Source organism: Bos taurus, chromosome 2 (assembly GCF_002263795.3).
Source record: "Bos taurus isolate L1 Dominette 01449 registration number 42190680 breed Hereford chromosome 2, ARS-UCD2.0, whole genome shotgun sequence".
Classification (NCBI taxonomy): domain Eukaryota; kingdom Metazoa; phylum Chordata; class Mammalia; order Artiodactyla; family Bovidae; genus Bos; species Bos taurus.
Window position 1 is genome coordinate 38,411,599 of NC_037329.1, and position 17,255 is coordinate 38,428,853.

The 17,255-nt window shown below is 40.6% G+C and overlaps 1 long non-coding RNA gene across 2 annotated transcripts in view; it reads right to left on the minus strand.

Moving 5' to 3' along the window:
* Positions 1–6,349: 6,349 nt before the first annotated feature.
* Positions 6,350–17,255, minus strand: part of LOC101907729 (uncharacterized) — a 48,827-nt gene continuing 37,921 nt past the window's right edge. For both annotated transcript variants that reach the window (XR_804827.4, XR_003030734.2), the window contains exons 2-4: positions 14,432–14,658; positions 14,174–14,288; positions 6,350–8,269 (exon numbers count right to left, since the gene is read on the minus strand). This is a non-coding gene — a long non-coding RNA (uncharacterized lncRNA). The remainder of the gene's footprint in view (positions 8,270–14,173; positions 14,289–14,431; positions 14,659–17,255) is intronic.

The following is a 17,255-nucleotide window of genomic DNA, read 5'->3' on the forward strand; positions in this document are numbered from 1 at the left end:
CTGTTGTTTAAGCCACTCAGCCTATGGTATTTTATTATTTCAGCTGAAGCAAACTAAAATGCTCTCCTCACTAGAATCCTTAAAACAAGCTGACAATCACCTGTTGGAGATACAGAGGAACTTTCAGCAGGAGGAGAGTGCATGAGAGCAAACTACCCCTGAAAGCCTTTCCCAGGACTTCTCAATCGTGGCTGCGTGTTAGAATCTCCTGGGAAAGTTTCAGAAAAAAATATTGATGCCCAAGCTCTCTCTCCCAGACCGATTAAATCAGAATCTCTGGGTGTGTGCTTTTAAAAAACTGTTCAGCCAAGGCAAGGTTGAGAATCACTCCCTTAAGAGATCTGAGACCATTTCCAGCTCTGAGTTATTATTAATTTATGGAGATTTACATCTGGTGATACAAGAAAGGAATGCGTCATAAACTTCATTTTACAGATATGGAAGAGGGAAAAGATAGAATTGTGAAGTAAGCTCCCAACATCAAACATGAGCTGATAGTGACATAATATCACATCTTTCTGTCTGTGATCTTTGGAATCCTCTAATAAGATGCAAACCACTTTTAGCTGTGAAGTAGATGTCTACCGTTTTTGCTAGGCCAGCATCCCTACCCTTGTTTTGAAAGCTGCTTGTCTTTCAGGGGACTGTTGCTGTTGCTAAGTCACTTCAGTCGTGTTCGAGTCTGTATGACCCCATAGACGGCAGCCCACCAGGCTCCCCTGTCCCTGGGATTCTCCAGGCAAGAACACTGGAGTGGGTTGCCATTTCCTTCTCCAATGCATGAAAGTGGAAAGTTGAAAAGGAAGTCGCTCAGTCGTGTCCGACTCTTAGCGACCCCATGGACTGCAGCCTACCAGGCTCCTCCGTCCATGAGATTTTCCAGGCAAGAGTACTGGAGTGGGGTGCCATCAGGGAACTACAACTTCTCAATTCTGTGGAGTCTTACTAGGGCTGTCAATCACAGGGCCCACCCCACATGACCCAAACTAAGCCAGTCAGACTCCTCAGGGAGAATGACAGTGGGAATCTCGGCTGGTGGGTTGGATTGTTCCCATTTGTTGCTGTTGTTTGGTCATTAAGTCACTAAGTCATGTCCAACAATTTTCTGACCCCATGGACTATAGCCCACCAGGGGCCACAGTCCATGGGATTTTACTGGCAAGATTACTGGAGTTGGTTGCCATTTCCTTCTCCAGGGGATCTTCCAAACCCAGGGATCGAACCCATGTCTCCTGAGTGACTCCAGCTTGTCAGGAAAGATTCTTTACCACTGAGCCACCTGGGAAGCTCCTGGCATGACCTAAAGAAAGAGTATGTACTCCTTACTAAGATCATGTTGCTTCCTGCTTTTCTTTCTTCCCAAGCCCTGGCTCTGAGCATTTCCTTTAATTCTATGAACTATAGTATTTGCTTCCAGCAAATTCTATTTTCCACTTGGTGAGTCAAACCTTCTTTCAGTTGCTTGCATAACTGGCTCAAAATTGGTACCTGGAAGTGGACACGGCAAGAACAGACTTTTAGCTGTGGAAATAGCAGAAGTAGGTAGGTGCGAGGCAGTAAGAGTTCCCCGATTTAGTTGAGGAAGTTGAAGCCAGTTCTTCTTCTTGAAATTCCCAATTTTCACAAGCACCAAAAAATTTTCCCTTATACTCAATCTAGTCCTGATTAATATAAACTACTTATTCAAGATGCAAAGACTTATACTAGTAAAGTGTTCTTATTTGTGGCTATCTGGGGGATTGGCAGGTTAGGGCTACCACTGGGTATGCCTGGTAGCACTTTTTTTAACTCATTAGAATAGCCTGTGTGCACTCAGGGCCTGGCCCAAACCAAGCCTTTTGCTTTTACAGCCCTTACACCAATAAGTGAGAACAGAAATGTAGGTACAGAGAGAAATACCCTACCAAACTCACCATCTTTCTAAAATTACTAGAAAGAACCTATGGAAAGCAAAAAAGGCAGAGCAAAGCAGGTGAGCATCATAGGATAAGGATGGCCACTGTTTGTTAAATCCTTACTGTGTGCTATACACTGGGTTATTTAATCCTAGAAGACTGATACTATTTTGTTTTGTTTCATTTTGTTTCTGAAGTTGAGCTGCAGATGCCCAGAATTGAATTGATTCAATCAGTCATTCTTCCGTTACTGGCATGATATAATCATCTGTCTAGACATGACCCCTCTTTTTTCTTATCTCCTTTGTCCCTCATCCCTGAGTGTATCTAATGTGTGTGCTTCCAATCTATTTTCCATAGACTTACAGATTCACAAAAACATGTAGCGTAGTGTCTGCTTTTAAAATGTATATAAATGGAGCATACTGCATATCTCACTCTGAAATTTGCTTTTTTTACACAGCATTAAGTTTCTGAGCTCCATGCCTGTTGATGTATACATACATAGAGCTAGTTCATCTGTTTAAACTGCTCCACCGTATACTATCATGATGATATACTATACCTTATGTATAAATTTTTCCTGATGGATATCTGCATGTGTGTCTAGTCGCTGCTGTGTTGGACTCTGCAACCCCATGGACTGTGGTCTGCCAGGCTCCTCTCTCCAGGCGATTTTTCAGGCAAGAATGCTTGAATGGATTGTCATTTCCTTCTCCAGGGGATCTTCCTGACCCCGGGATTGAACTTGCGTCCTCCAGTGTCTCCTGCTTGGCAGGTGGATTCTTTACCACCGAGCCACCTAGGAAGCCCTGATGGATATCTAGGCTGTTGCTAATTCCTATTATACAAAGTGCTTCACTGAATAATCTTACAGACATCTCTCAATGCATTATGCAAGAATCTCTGTAGGATTTACCTAAAAGTGGAATTGCTGTACCTTAAGTTTCATGTATTTTCAGTTTTATTATACTAAACCCTGCTAAATTATTATACTTTATAAAGTAGTTTTACTAATTTACACTTCCACCAAGAGTATATGATAGTTCTTTGAATAGATACTATTATTATCTCCATTTTGCAGATGAAGAAATATACAGAATGTCCAGAGTTAAGCACTGTATCTACCTGAAATATGTCCATCTAGTCCCAGAACTACTCTCTACAATATACCTTAAATAGCAGTTGAAAATGCAAGTGGCAGAACCCCATAACAACGGCTTAAGCAATTTGGGGCATTTATCATGTCACTTAACAAAGAAATTAGAGGGAGGTGGTTCCAGAGCAGCTGTATCATCAGCAACCTGAAGACCCTTCAATTTCACCATCCTTAGCTGCTGAACTTTCACCCTTGTGCTATCTCCTCTCAGCCCTAGGATAGCTGACATTGCTCTGACATCACAGCTGAGTTCAGAGCAGGAAAAGGGAGGTAGCAATGGCACTATGAAGCTCTTTTCTTATTCTTACCCTTTTTCTGGGAAAGAAAAATGCCTTCCTTGAATCCCCATTCACCCCCATCTACTTCCTTTTTTGTCTCATTGATCAGAGCCCAAATCTTCAGGCAAAACAGATGAGATTATTGTGTCTAATTTAAATCAACCATGAATCAGCCACTGTGGCTTACAGGAAGGGTTTACTTTCGTGGATTTCAAACCATCTTCATGTTTGAAACTTGTTCTGTCAGCAAGAAGGAGAGGCAATGACTGTTAGATAGCAATTTGGTTTTTCTTCCATCATTTTGGCCTCTTCTTTACAGATATTTTTTTTTTTTTTTTGCCAGCTTCTCCTGACCACTCAGATGTTAAACATTTGCTTTGTCTTAAACCTTTTCTCTTCCCAACATACTTACAAGACCAACAGGTGGCCAGCAGGCCAAATATGAGTTTGTGAACGTCTCCCTATGCTGACAGTATCCATTTTCGTAGCTTCAATTCCTACTTACATATTGATAACTCCTAAATTTGTACCTCCAGCTTCCACCTCATTCCAGAGTTTCATATCCATATGTACTGTAGCCTAATTAGATATTCCTAAGACATATCAAACTCAGTATATCCAAAACTGAGCTTTTCATCTCTCACCCAAAGTTGCTCTTTCTTCTGGTGCATCATATCTAAGTGAATGTCAACCTCTTCCACCAAGTTGTTCAAGTCAGAGCCCTTCTAGACTTTCACAAGGAAAGCTCTCAAATTTGTCTGCTTTTCTTCATTTCCATTGCAGACACCTTGATCTAAAACTCTGTCACTTAAGTATTGTATGGACCAGAAGCACGGGCAACTGTGTTGTAAATGCAGATCTCAAACCCTACCCTAAGCATCCTGAGTCAGAATCTACTTTTTGTCAAAATTCCAGAGAATTCATTAAAATTTGAGAACTTATCATCTTGGCTTTTGAGAAAGATTAAAATCTAGAGGTGATGAAATTCCAGTTGAGCTATTTCAAATCCTAAAAGATTTGAAATCTTTTATAATAGCTTTTTATAATATAATAAAATATAATAGCTTTTTATAATAGCTTTTATAATATAATAGCTGTGAATGTGCTGCACTCAATATACCAGCAAATTTGGAAAACTCAGCAGTGGCCACAGGACTGGAAAAGGTCCATTTTCATTCCAATCCCAAAGAGAGGCAATGCCAAAGAATGCTCAAACTACCGCACAATTGCACTCATCTCACACGCTAGTAAAGTAATGCTCAAAATTCTCCAAGCCAGGCTTCAGCAATACGTGAACCATGAACTTCCAGATGTTCAAGCTGGATTTAGAAAAGACAGAGGAACCAGAGATCAAATTGCCAACATCTGTTGGATCATCGAAAAAGCAAGAGAATAGCAGAAAAAACATCTACTTCTGCTTTATTGACTATGCCAAAGCCTTTGACTATGTGAATCACAGCAAACTGTGGAAAATTCTTCAAGAGATGGGAATACCAGACCACCTGACCTGCCTCCTGAGAAATCTGTATGCAGGTCAAGAACCAACAGTTAGAACTGGACATGGAACAGTAGACTGGTTCCAAATCAAGAAAGGAATATGTCAAGGCTGTATATTGTCACCCTGCTTATTTAACTTATATGCAGAGTACATCATGCGAAATGCTGGGCTGGGTGAAGCACAAGCTGGAATCAAGATTGCTGGGAGAAATATAAATTACCTCGGATATGCAGAAGACACCACCCTTATGGCAGAAAGTGAAGAGGAACTAAAAAGCCTCTTGATGAAAGTGAAAGTGGAGAGTGAAAAAGGTGGCTTAAAGCTCAACATTCAGAAAATGAAGATAATGGCATCCGGTCCCATCACTTCATGGCAAATAGATGGGAAAACAGTGGAAACAATGACGGACTTTATACATGAGTATGAGTAACCTCTGGGTGTTGGCGATGGACAGGGAAGACTGGCGTGCTGCAGTCCATGGGGTTGCAAAGAGTCAGACCCTACTGAGTGTCTGAACTGAACTGAACTGAATATCAAGTCTTCCTGTATCAATCTCTTGGCCCCTAAAGCTCTTTCTCTATACTGCACACCACGTAAGTCATGTTCTGTCATTAAATTCTTAACTAGCTTCCCATTGCTTTGCAGATAGAAGGCAAAAGCCTACAGAATTCAAAGCCTTACCATAGTCCCCCTCCTGCCTAGTTTCCAGCCCCAATCTGGCTTGCCCACTGGGCTCCAACCACTAGTATTCTTCTAATTCCTGTGCCAGGCAATGAAGTTCCTGGGAGTTTTTGCCTGCTGCTCCCCTGTAACAGCATGATTTCAGCTTTTCTGTGTGCCTGCTAGGGCTTCCTTTGTGGCTCAGCTACTAAAGAATCCGCCTACAATGCAGGAGACTAAGTGACTTAGTGCCTGCTAAGTCGGTTCAGATGTGTCTGTCTGCAACCCTATAGGCCATAGACTGCAAGGCTTCTCTGTCCATGGATTCTCCAAGCAAGAACATCGGAGTGGGTTGCCATGCCCCACTCCAGGGCATCTTTCCAACCCAGGGCTCGAACCTGCCTCTCTTATGTCTCCTGCATTGGCAGGTAGATTCTTTACCGTTAGAACAGCATGGGAAGTCCACCTCCCTACTGCATAGAGAACTCCTTCACTTCCTCAAAGAATTCCCCTCTCTTACAACCCATGTGATGTCAGCCACTCTCATGCTAAGCTCACTTTGCACACTGTGCTCCTTCAAACCTTTATCATGTTCCTGTGGCTCAGATGGTAAAGAATCTGCCAGCAATGCAGGAGACCCAGGTTCAATCCTGAGTCAGGAAGATCCCCTGGAGAAGGTAATGGCAACCCATTCCCATATTCTTGCCTGGAGAACTCCATGGATAGAGGAGCCTGGTGGGCTACAGTCCATGGGGTCGCAAAGAGTCGGACATGACTAGTTGTATTTGACAACGGAGTGTGTGTGTTTCATTGTTTAACAGCAGTCTGTCCCCATTGGATTGAAGAGTTCAGGCACTGCTTCAGCTTTTGCATTGTTACATCCTTCCAGCACCTCGCACAGCGTTTGACACATTGTACACATCAATGAGAGCTGTGGACTTGATGCATATGAATGAATAATCATCCCCAGGGTGCTGTCCTGGCTCAGGGTACCCCTTCTTTCTTAGTTCAATGGGAATCAAGAATCTGAAAAAGACTGAGGTCCAAGGAAGTGTAATTTGGCCACCAGCAAGCAAATCAGGATGAAAATGTCCAATTCTGACAGATGTAGCCCATGCACGTGCTGAAAGGAAAACAGAAACAGCCCGCCTCAGAGAGATGGTAGACATTTTGTTCCCTGGCCAGTGCCCTCCTCTTCAATACACTCCCAAGTTGACCTTTAGAAGGACTTTTGTCTAGTGGGAGGTCTCTTTTAACCTCCAGTGAATAAGGGTGTGAAGTGGTGTTTGCTTTTTTCCCTTTGTTCTCTGGCTGAGAAAAGTCTGGAGGCGGTTGAGTGAGGCTTAGTAATACAATTGCCTTCCCTTTCAAATGCTAAAAAGGGGTTTTGCTCCTGGTTTGGTAAATCTGAGTCTTGTAGAGGTCTGGAAGAGATCCATTCCCCTTTCTTTTGGCATCTTATTTCCTGTAGGCTAGGGCCAACTTCGCAATTAATAGGGAAACCAAAGCTGTAAAAATATAGTCAACCTTGCCCTCCAAGCATCTCTGTGTGGTGAGCCAGCACAGGAGAGTTAATCACTACATTGACAGAGAAGGCCTCCAGGAGAAATGCAGGATGTCTATAGTCCCGCTGTCCTGGATCTGGCTGCAGATCCTGGCATCCGAGGCATTCTCTTCTCTCCAGAGAGAGCTGGAGTCAGAGGCTGACTTACCTAAGTTGGCTGTTATCATAGACTTTTGAGTCCCATACAGATGTGGACCCAGGGCTTGGGGGAGCCCAGTGTTTGTACAATTTGGAGGGCTCTCTTTAAGAAAGAGAACACAAACCATGAATACAGTCAGATTTGAGGCTTTGAAAAGAACAACTGAGGGTCATCATTGGCTTCATGATACTGTTACCCAAAAACAGAGTTTGCCTCTTGCTTGGTATCCAGCCAAAGATCAGGAGAAGGAAAGATTTATTACTTGCAGGAAGTAAGGCGATCACTGGGGCCCTTTCCCAGAGCAGCAAAATTGCAGTCTCCCTGTATTGCAAAATTGGAGAAGTTTTAGGCTAAAGGTACATGCATATCCATGAAGGGGGCTTGGGCAGTGTATGCATACTGATAAAAGGGCTTGAGCAGAGGAGAATTCAGCATAGAATTGGGGAAAAGATTGACAGGGTTTAGTTGACTGAAGTCTCAAGGGTCAGAAAATGTCACCATCATCATATCGTAGGTTCTGATGAGTCTGTGGTCTCTGCATGTAGTTATAGTCCTCCACTTGGGTGGGACCCTTAGTTCCTGCAGAACTCAAAACTATGTATCAGATTGTGATGTATATCTCTTAAGGAGGAATTGGGACTCTTTTTGTTGTTGTTGTTCAGCTGCTCAGGCTTGTCCAACTCTTTGCAACCCCATGGACTGCAGCACGCCAGGCTTTCCTGTCCTTCACTCTCTCCCAAAGCTTGTTCAAACTCATGTCCATTCAGTCACTGATGCCATTCAACCATCTTGTCTTCTGTCGTCCCCTTTCCCTCCTGCCTTCAACCTTTCCCAGCATCCGAGTCTTTTTCAATGAGTTGGCTTTTCGCATCAGGTGGCCAAAGTATTGAAGCTTCAGCTTCAGCATCAGTCCTTCCAATGAATATTCAGGGTTGATTTCTTTTAGGATTGACTGGTTGGATCTCCTTGCATTTCAAGGGACTCTGAAGAGTCTTTTCCAACACCACAGTTTGAAAGCATCAATTCTTCAGCGCTCAGCCTACTTCATGGTCAACTCTCACATCTGTACATGACTACTGAAAAAAATCATAGTTTTGACTAGATGGACATTTGTTGTCAATGTGATATCTCTGCTTTTTAATATTCTAGCTACATCACAGACTGGCTTAGGCCAAAATTGGCTTCTCTAATATCAAGAAAACTGCCTGGTTCTTTTTCTCTGAGGACCCTCTACCCTGTCTGCTTACAGTATCTTTGCCTCTGCCCCCGTAAAGTGTACTAGAAAAGCAGAGGCTTGGAAGCCCTTGGACAAGTTTTTCCCTCCCTAGAGCCTCAATTGTGTAATCTGTAAAATGGGGCCCTCTATCTACAAAACTGATGCGTGAGAAAGATGCGAGAGAGAAAAGAAAATACCTTCTGTTTGGTAGGAGGCATTAATTAAAATGCCATTTTGAAGACCTCCTCTCTGGGATGTTATAGATTCATTATGAGCTAGCTTCTCTTCTTTTTGTGTCTCTTTTCGCTTTATTGAAGTTTTTCTCAGGTTTCATTCTAATCCACTTGGAATATATATTATTATGAACACTTTGAAACTTAGCAAAAGTTCCTGAACCAGGTAGCTGAAGTCAGTACATTTTTTTTTTTTGAGATTTCAAGGATTTCTAACAACTTTAATTTGTTTTACTTTTTATAGAGCCAGTCCAATTTGTTGTTGCTATTGTTTTCCTTGGGGACTTGATAAATTTGATGTGTTGTTTAATTTTTTTGCTGCTGTGGAAAGGTCATCCAAAAGTCAGTCTGGTATGTGGTGTGTGGTGTGGTATGCATGTGTGTGTGTGTGTGTGTGTGTGTGTGTGTGGTGTCCTGGCTGAGAATCATGTTGTTCATCATCCCTAATGTCTGCCATCCCTCACCAGGTCTATGTTTATAATCCTGAAGGCATCTGAGTTTATCACAAATCAAAATCAGCTAGTAAACCTGCAGAGGAATGGGAAAGGATGAAGGCAAATAAAAGGATGATGAAGTGAAGTCATAGGTCACAGGTAGGTCAATAGTACTTGGGAGTCCCTGGCCTCATACCTTGTTCAACCCCCAGCCTTGCTATTACCAGTTTTTAACCTATAGCCATATTCATCTGAACTTTTAAAATCTCACTTTGCTTTTCTATAAAACTGAGATATTTATAGGACTTTTCTTAGAGGGTCACTGTGAGGATTAAATGAGAAAATCCTCTCAGTGTGCAAAGAAGAGTAACTGGAATAGGGTAAACCCTCAATAAATGGTGGTTATCATTAGCAGCATCCTGTATAGTCTGTATTGTGCATGACATACATCACTTCATGTTCACAACACTGCCCAAGATGGGGAAATGCAGTCTAGACCAGAATTTAGTTGTTTTAACGAGTCTCCATGTACTGCTCTTTACCGAATCAAAGATCCGTGGGTTTGTAAGATGAATGCCTATTTTCAGGTATTAAAATGTGGGGGAAAATATGTTTCTCAGAAATGAAATATAGAAGTGCTCTTTCCATTACACTACTTCTTGTATCTTTCCTCTCAAATTTCTCATTAGAGCTGTTAAAAGATAAACTGAAATGTATTAAAAATTTTAAGAGTTCATTTGAGAAAAAATGGGTTTGGATCTGGCAACATTCAATTGAGCAGATAGAAAGGAGCTCCAAGGAGCTATACCAAAAAGACTGTTATTATATGCAGAAAGGAGCAGCCCTTTTTTGTTAGGCAAAAGAGAGAGTTGGTTGTTACAAGGTTATTTTCTTTAGGGCATGGTGGGGATCTATCAAACAGATTACCTAACTAGTGATGATCAGGAGATTCCTGACTGACTGGTTTAAGATTCCATTTCTGAGAGAGCAGAAACAGTAATTAACTCTCAATTAAAAGACACTTACTCCTTGGAAGAAAAGTAATGACCAACCTAGATAGCATATTGAAAAGCAGAGACATTACTTTACCAACAAAGGTCCGTCTAGTCAAGGCTATGGTTTTTCCTGTGGTCATGTATGGATGTGAGAGTTGGACTGTGAAGAAGGCTGATTGCCAAAGAATTGATGCTTTTGAAATGTGGTGTTGGAGAAGACTCTTGAGAGTCGCTTGGACTGACTGCAAGGAGATCCAACCAGTCCATTCTGAAGGAGATCAGCCCTGGGATTTCTTTGGAAGGAATGATGCTAAAGCTGAAACTCCAGTACTTTGGCCACCTCATGTGAAGAGTTGACTCATTGGAAAAGACTCTGATGCTGGGAGGGATTGGGGGCAGGAGGAGAAGGGGACAACAGAGGATGAGATGGCTGGATGGCATCACTGACTCGATGGACATGAGTCTGAGTGAATTCTGGGAGTTGGTGATGGACAGGGAGCCCTGGCGTGCTGCAATTCATGGGGTCGCAAAGAGTCGGACATGACTGAGCGACTGAACTGAACTGAACTGATGGTGATATGGGGCTTATCCTAAGTGACTCTGTTTGGGGCCTGTGTTTTTTTTTTTTTTTTTAATAACACATTGTTCAATAGTAGATGTGCCCATTTTCAGCATAATTTATTAGCTGGATTACATACAACGATATCAGTGTTACATATAGGGACATCAGTGTAGGGTTCTGTAGAATTTTCACTGTACCCTCCATTGTCATCACTTTCAACCTGTAACCCAAATACTTAGCAGATCAAGCTGACAAGGCCACATTTTCCCATATCAAGAAAACTACTAGGCAGCCATGTGGTGATGTTCAGAAGTATCCTAATTCAAGCTGTAAGCTGATAAACTCTGTAGAACACTTTGGCTGAGGCTGGGGAGACCTGGATATGCAAAACCCACTGTGGGAAACCACGTGATATAGGAAATAAACATGTTGTTTGGGATGGATGACCCAAGTCCACCTGTAAATTCTTCAGCACAGTAGCTTTGAGACTTTAGATAAATGATATTGTCTATAAAATGACACCAATAACCCCACCCTGCCGACTTTCGAACATCGGAGTGAAGATCCAGTAGATAATGCATGTGAAATATAATGTGTGTGGATATGCTGTACAAATAAAATGTTTATTAATGTAATTGTTCATTGCTATGCGTGTGTGCTAAGTCACGTCAGTCCTGCCCAACTCTTTGAGACTCTATGGACTGTGGCCTGCCAGGCTCTTCTGTCCATGGGCTTCTCCAGGCAAGAATACTGGAGTGGGTTGCCATGCCCTCCTTCAGGAGATCGTCCCAACCCAGGGATGAAACCCCCATCTCTTAGGTTTCCTGCATTGGCAGGCAGGTTTTTTTTTTTTTACCACTAGTGCTACCTGTTCATTGCTATAGCATGTTATTTTTAGGGGAAATTAGATGGTGGGAATGGGACATGTTACATATAGAAAAGGTACATGCATATATGATTGTGTGTGTATTCTGAAAAGCCTAAAAGGGTATATGCCACACTGTTTATTGTGATGGGCTTTTCTCTTTTTTGGGCCATGCCTTACAGCTTGTGGGATTTTAGTTCCCCAACCAGGGATGGAACCTGGGCCCTCAGCAGTGAAAGCACAGAGTCCTAACCACTAGATACCCAGGGAATCTCACTAGGGTGTTGTCATATTTACTTTTATATGGATTGCTTGAGTTATTTTGACAACAAGCATGTATTTTTATAATATTTTTATTTCAAGAAATTCCTCAAAAGCAACAAAGATCCCCTGTGCTAAACAGAAGTTCTTTCAAAACCTGTGATTTGGACAAATCGAATCCATTTTAACACATCTTATTCTAGACCTCCACCTTACCCCCAATATGCTATCAGATTATGTGAAAAGCAGCCCCTACTCTCCCACTTCGCTTTAAATTCTACAGCCTAATATTTGGTGGTTGTTGGTTTTATTTGGATATCCTCATGTAATATTGGAATACTAAGTTTCATACCACTGAGTATCAAGATTTGTAATTAAAAGGGATCCAATTTGAGCAGAGAACCAGCAGTTTCCATAAATCAGAAGCACAACATCTCAGAAATTAAAAGTTTCCTATGGGATTTGGTGCTTTCACTGCTGTGGCCTGGGTTCAATCCCTGGCTGGGGAACTAGGACCCCACAAGCCATGCAGCATGGTCAAAAAAAGGTTCCCATAAAAGGTTAAAAACAAACAAACAAAAAGCTTGCCTTTTAGAAATGTAAAATATGTAATATTTCCTCAGTAGCCAGTCTTTGGCTCTCTTGCTAGTTGAATATCTTCCTCTCATTTTAGAAATTGGTAATATGTTTGTAGCTCTGTCTTCAACCTTCTATCTGACAGACTTTTCTCTGGAGATCTTTTCCATTCCTTGATTCCCCATGCATCTAGTACTATCTCTTTGCATATAAACCCCAAATGTTTTTCTCTAGCCCAACCACCCTTTTTTATTTCTGTAAGACTTCTAAATTATCAGCTCAATTTGGATTCATTGCTGGTATCTCAACTCTAGAACAAACTCAAAGCCCAAGTAAATTTTTTTTTTTTCCTCTCTATAATTCTCCCCAGTCAGCCAGGGCTGACCAAGACCGTCATTTTATCTTGAACTTCTCCCTTCTCTGTGCCTGCTTCCCCACAATGCTTTGCTTGGATTTTTATAGCATCCTTTGCTTCTTCCCATGTCTACTCCCACCTCCTGGTTCAGGCTCTTGCGTTCACAAAAAGCAGCGAGAGTGAAGAGAGACAAGCAATGGGTGGTCAGGAAGCCCTCACAATGGGACTGGCATGTGACTCAGAACTGTGAAAGATACTATCCTTGAGTGGAAAAAGTTATTCCAAAATAATGGAACAGCATCAGTAGAGGCACCCCAGGCATAGAAATGCCTGGCATCATTAAAGAAAGGCAAGGAGGTGGAGCTTTCACCTTGGGTATGTATAGATCTTCTCAGGGATCAGGTTGGACAGGTATGTTCATTCCTGGAAGACTCTGAATTTCAATCTGTAAATAGTGGAAAAATACAGACCTATGTGGCAAGAAAACCTATTATAAAACTGTGTGATAGTTAATGGAATAAATCACGCAAGCTTTGATTATGACAATAGGAATTGATGTACAGCATATTGATCTCTCAGAAGCAATGAGTGACTAGTTGATCATGGGAGCAGAAAGGGTGGGAGGTTAAAGAACCAGAAATGACTGAGTTTAAGTAGCCTGGGTGTTTAAAAGCATGACTAACGTTGAAGAGAAATGTAAATTCAGCTTTGTGCTTGTGAATGACAGTCGAGCTAAGTTTTAGGCACGTAGAATGTGATGTGTCAGTGGGATATACAGGTGGAGGTGTCTAAAACACCCTATTACCTCTGTGAGGAGGATCACCTAGGAAATCTATTCCTAGCTCCCTGCTGGATATATGACTTTTGTTTATATGTTCCATCAGCACAAAGACAAGCTGTCTAGCATTGATTCCCTTACCACAGGCCACCTTCAGCTTCCACTGCCCCATGTTGGTTAATGATATTTTCATTTCCCAGATCCCCTTGTCTACCACCTATGGGTTGTTTTCAATTCCTTGCTCCTTTGATGCTTGTACTTATTTAGGCACCAAATCATATTGATTTTTCCTTTACAGTGTCTCTTATGTCTATATGTCTCTGCCTCTTCTAACTCTTCCGATTGCCTAACTGCCTGGTCCTTATTTTTTATAGCATAATAACCATCTTTTGATGAGACGCTTGCCTCCAGAATGTCTCCTAACAACCCATTCTGTCTACCACAATAAGATTACTCTTCCCAAAACCCTAAATTGATCTTGTCACTCCCTTTCTCACAAACTTTGATTGACTTTCTGTCATCAACAAGAGAAAGTTCAAATTCCTTAATATTATAAAATTCATAATATGTCTACTCTAGCATTTTCTCTAGCCAAACTGATCTATTTGCCATCTGGGAACCTATTTTTCTCTCTCCCAGCCTTACTTTATTGCTTGCAATTTTATTGGAGTACATGTAGAGTGAAAGATAAATTTATAGAAATACCTTGAAATGTACGAAGAGAGAGGCTTTGTGTTCTGGCAGAGTCTCAGATGGGGCTCCACTGAATACTCCCAGCTACTCCTGGCATGCTGGTGGGCTCCAATAACAGACCTAAAGTCTAGCGAAGGGAAAGAATAGAGAAAAGGAAATGAGAAAAGAAGGGAAGAAAGGGGAGATACAGGAAAGGTGTAGGAGTTAGCCAGGAATCATACAAATATCAGAGTACTAAATAAGAGTCTTCATAAACTTTACAGTGATTACCCTCTTGTCTCTGAGTTTCTCAAGGCCAGATCTGATTGTCTTTGTCTCTCAGCACCCAGCACAGACTGACACACGGAGGCTGCTTCATCAAGAATTCTTACATGAATTGTCAACAATTCTTGTCTTCTTCATTGAAAAGTTCTCGGTTCCTATCCCCTCAGGTTTTATTTTGCAATTGTAAGGATTTCTGTTGCTTCCCGTATACCTTTTCCAAGATGTCCAGAACACTGATGAAGAAAAAGGGGAAAACAACAGCACTTGAAAAGAGTTTTTAAAATATGGCATGTATAGGAAAAATTATTTACCCCCACCTAGGCCTATTTTTTCATACATTTCCAGAATCATACTCAACTTTCTGTCTCATTTCCAGCAGCTTGTGAGCAACTTTAACCGTTAACTCTTTCCAGCAACAATCATTCATTGTTAAGTCATGCCCTTGTTATGCGAGTATATAATGTTTTCCCTCTTAATAAGCATATTACTCTGTGCTAGTTGCTAATGAAGTTCATTCTCTCTGCCTCCACCTCTTCTCCATCTTGCCAGGCCATTTGGAATTCTAATCCTGTCCTGGATGCCCGCCTTCCTAACTGACGATGGGTGTCATCTGCTAACAGCATGTATCATCTGTCAGCTCTAGGAGCTTATTTTCTGTTCTATCCATGTAAATCATTGATGAAGTATTAAAGAATCAGTCCCAGAATAGAGTCCTGTGGGATATGATTTCTGATCTCCCCAAGTTTGACATGAGTGTTGTTGATAACGCACTCATAAGACTACCTACCACAGAGCCACACTTCCCTCAATGTGTTGATTGAATGCAGTCTTGGGGAAGATAATTAAAAGTCTTTCTGGAGCAAAGAGCTATGGAGAAGTTTAGGGAGAAACTTAATAATGATTGCCCCAATTTTCTGCTTGGTACTTTACATCTACTGATTTACTCGGTCCTTTCACAATTCTGTAAGGCAGTGTAGCATAATGGTTAACACCCTGGATTCTGAGGTTGAACTGCCTGACATTGAAATTGCACTCCATACTTTCTAGCTGTCTGCCTGGGCAAGATATTGAAATTTTCTGCACTTTAATTTTATCATCTGAAAAATAAGAAGAATAGAATTCACCTCAGAGGATTGATTTGAAGATTCCATTGCACATAAAGCACTTAAACAGTGCCTGACACATAGGGAATCTTCTACAAATCTTACCTGTTATTATTATCCCAAATTAAAATTGAATAAACTGAGTTGGTATGCAACAGAGCCAAAATTTGAGTCCCTGGGTTGTCTGACTCCAATTCTTAAGCTGTTTCTACTTTAATGTACAAACTTTTAAATTTATATCCCACATATTTCCAAAAGAGACTTCAGATGAAAATGACCATAGCAATCAGAAATGCATTAGATTTTATGCCAAAACCTGATAATTTAAGTCAATTTTTTTCATAGGGAGGTGTTTATATTTGATAGAAATCTTTTTAAAAGATAAGTTATTTTATAAGAGAAAAAAATTAACCTGTTTAAAATTAAAATTATAAGATATTAGATTTAAAAAATTATAGACATTATATATTTCAAACTACTAGTTAATAAGAGACTCTTTGGGAGTTCTTTTTGTTTTACTTTTCCCCCTAATAACATAAGTGGTAAATGCTTGAAGTAGAAAACTTGGAAAACTGTGAGAACCCCAGGAAAGGAAAATCACCCATAATTCAAACACTCATAGTAATTACTTTTAATGTTTTCTTGTATGCACTCTTTAGAGTTATTTTTCTATACAGAAATTTTCTTTACAAAATGGAATCACAATATATATGTTATTTTGTGTAGACTGTTTTTAACTTAGTGATAGATTATAAGCATTTTTAATATCATTATTTTATTGCTATGTAAAATCTGTAAAAAACAAATGGTGTGAGAGTACCTTAAATAATCTAACTAATCCCCTATTGTTGGGCATGTAGGTTGATCCTATTTTCTTTCCTATGATTATAAATAAAACTGTCATGAAGAATCTTGTATTATGTTGTTGCATAATTCTCTCGTTATGCACAAATCCTTTTTATCCTTAACAGATGGTTAGCCAGCCTCTGTTTGATCACTTCCAGTAACAGGGAGCTCACTTCTTTGCCAGACAGTTCATTCCATTTATGGACAACTCTAATTGTTAGAAAGTTCTTTATTTTTAACTAAAATCTGTTCTCCTTAACTTACTCTCATTGATTCTAGTTTTGTGGTCTGGAATTACCCAAAGCAATCTTTCCTTTTTGTACTTGGCAGCCCATCAAATACACAAAGAAGACCATAATGAAACTCCCTAAGTATTCTCTTCCTGAAGATAAATATCTATGCTTATAAGTCTTATGATAAAAAAGGATAAGGCATTGGTAGCAGTAGGGGGTTCCTCATATAGGATATAAATTTGGTAACATCATATTCCCTTTTTGCTTTGGCCTCCTGGAAGCTCAGAGTCTTATTGGTTGCCTCATCTTTATAACTTTATCACCTCCATGTATATGCACTCTCTGCCCTTAGGTCTAATCATTGTATTTTGCCTGTATTTTTTCCTATTATTTTTTTCTTAAAAATTTTTCTTTTACAGAAACATATCTCTGTAAGCTCTATATCTCTGTAAGCTCTATATCTCTATGGTTCTAGGTGCATCATAATCAAATATGTTTCTCTATTTTCTTTAGCCATTCTTTGCATGAAATTAGTTAAGCATTTTTGTTCCGTATCACCTTTTAGCATATATTCAATCTTTTATTCCCAGTAGCTACCAGAATCGGAGAAGGCAATGGCACCCCACTCCAGTACTCTTGCCTGGAAAA